The sequence below is a fragment of the Mus caroli genome, chromosome 6, assembly GCF_900094665.2.
Source record: "Mus caroli chromosome 6, CAROLI_EIJ_v1.1, whole genome shotgun sequence".
Lineage (NCBI taxonomy): Eukaryota > Metazoa > Chordata > Mammalia > Rodentia > Muridae > Mus > Mus caroli.
The window spans coordinates 89356526-89359009 of NC_034575.1; the positions used below are offsets into that span (position 1 = coordinate 89356526).

The following is a 2484-nucleotide window of genomic DNA, read 5'->3' on the forward strand; positions in this document are numbered from 1 at the left end:
AAAAAAAAAAAACAACAAAAAAACAAAAACAAATCCAAACCCTGTTATCTGTCCAGACAAAGGGATTGTCAACTACAGTGTAGTAGGATGAATACCGACATCTGAGAGACATGAAGACAGGAAACTATGGTCCTGTCTGTGCGCTGCCCACCACTGTGCTGCTTCCTTGTGCCTTGCTGACCCATCTGTCAAGAGATGAGGCTCGACTGGCTCTAGGATCTTCCAAGTCTCTTTCTATTTCTNAGAGTCTCAGTCTCTCACAGATCATCCTCCGGAGGCTAAAAGCTGAAAGAGAACTGAAATATGGGTCTTGTAGGTCAAAGGTGTAGACAAGTGTGGTTCTCAGACAAAACACAAAGAAGCCAGCTTAGAGAAGAGCAAAAGCTTCTGTTTACAAGAGAGCCTTGGGCATGACCTCTCCTTCGGGAGCTGGCCGGAGTACAGCTAAACAGAGGCGCTCTGAGCACTCAATCAAACCATCCCAACACAGAAGCCAAATTAGAATAGATTATCTTGTGGAATCAAAGTGGACAGAACGTCACCCTGTACTGCTGTGTGCCAGAAATTTGTATTCCTTGGCTCCTTGGATGGTCACATCAGTTGTTTGGACCAGGTGCATGTACAATTTTAGCATCAGAGGACATAACACCTTTACAACATATGTAGAGCAAGGAGTATACATCGCCAATAATGTGAGACTCTGGGCACCTTCTCTAGCTTCCTGTCCTCTGGTCATTGATCTTCGTACTGAACAGGTTTTCCCTCCACACCGGTGAAACTTCTCCAGCATTGTGTCATTTGAATGGGGGAAAAAAAAAGTCTTATCAATGCATTGCTGTACCATACAACTAAAAATACCCTACATTTTGATAATGTGCCCAAGAGAAACAATTTCCTGTCTCCCTTTTACCTTTCAGATATCACATGAAGCATGGAAAACTTTGCAGGAAATAACCCTTNAAAATTTGAGGAAGTGGCTCCTTAAAACCTTGCCAGTAACTGACGCTTGACTGCTAAGGATGCTCAAACAATGTAGTCAATGTAAGCTGGTGCACAGAACTTTGAAGCATCATCTGCCATCCATTTCATCTCCAGTGCAGTGCATTTCCTTTGGTCAAAGGGTTTCCAGTGGAAACATATTCAGCAATGTCCACTAAGAAAAACTTGNGCTGCCAGCGTAGTTCCCATGGAGAAAGCTTGAGTCTCAATGTAACAATACAGACTACCTGGGGGGAAATAAATTTTCCTAAACTGTTATTCCTACACTCTACCTAGCTGTGTGTATTTGGCAAGCCGAGATATTTTCAGAGCCTTTGTGTCTTCGTTAGGAAGGGGAAAGATGAGTGGGACTTAGAATGTATACCATATGAATGAGAGAACCTGTGCTACTGGANCAGGACGTGAGTTTATCAAGAGGACGAATTCCACAGGGAGAGATCACAGTTATTAAGGGACACTCGGGTGAATGGGTTTCCTTCAGTTCATTCACAACCACTATCATTCAGAGAGCTATTAAAAAGTGAAATTCTGAACTAGCTTTTCNATGGATCTCTTCAATACTCAGCCCCAAATCAGCTCTCTCTTTTTTTTAACAACCTCCCCTGCAATGTAATTTAGTAATAACAATTGTTTTAATGCAGAAAGTTTCAAGATTATTTCTGCTAATAATTCTACGAAGCAATGCTTTGATAATCATGTATGTAGAGGNTAACAAATAAGCTACGTTCTTATTCTTTCCANTGTGGGCATAAATAATTGTGAAGTTTGGGCATGACATCCTCCATTCATTAATCAGTATTGATGTCATGTTTCATGCTGGGAACACAAAGCCAGCCTGGGCTTAGTTGCTGCTCACAGTATAACAGGGAAGCCAGGCAAATCATAAGACTGACAAGGAGATGTATGGGCCAAGGAAAGGCGAGTACAGAGTGCTAGAGGACCATGGGAAGATGCCTTGGCTATGTATGACCTACAGAGCTGGGAAAAGCAACAGTCACAGACCTGAGTGGCAAACTGCAGGAAAANAACACAAAAGAAGGTTTTGGACAAAGAGAGCACATGGCCCAGGCTTCAAGGCAAGAGAACATAGTGAATTCCATGAAGGCCAAACTTTCGGTATGGTTAGAACTTGACCTTTCCAATATCGTTAACCCTGTGATGCTTCGTTAGTAAAGGATTTGCTTCAGTTAGGGTTAACTACTGCAAGTACCACCTAAGACACTGTCATCTTACAAACCCCTAAGGATTTGTAGCATCCCAACTTAACTAAAAAAGGGTTAGACAAATCTGGAGCTAAATTACCAAAACATATTTCTGAGATGCAATCCACTTCTACAAAGGGAAAANCAATNGGAGCCATGGAACATGTCAATGACGANGCTAACCAGCAGAGTGACTCAGGACAGACACTTCCTAAACCACAGGCACTAGTCATTTCAGAGCTGGACTTTGTAAACTACCTGGAAACACTGACCTAATTGCCCT

At 42.3% G+C, this 2484-nt stretch overlaps 1 long non-coding RNA gene across 2 annotated transcripts in view; it reads left to right on the forward strand.

Moving 5' to 3' along the window:
- The window catches only part of LOC115031311, a 65808-nt gene extending 64373 nt beyond the window's left edge, over nucleotides 1–1435 (forward strand). For both annotated transcript variants that reach the window (XR_003836931.1, XR_003836932.1), the window contains exon 5: nucleotides 918–1435. This is a non-coding gene — a long non-coding RNA (uncharacterized LOC115031311). The remainder of the gene's footprint in view (nucleotides 1–917) is intronic.
- The last annotated feature ends 1049 nt before the right edge of the window (nucleotides 1436–2484 follow it).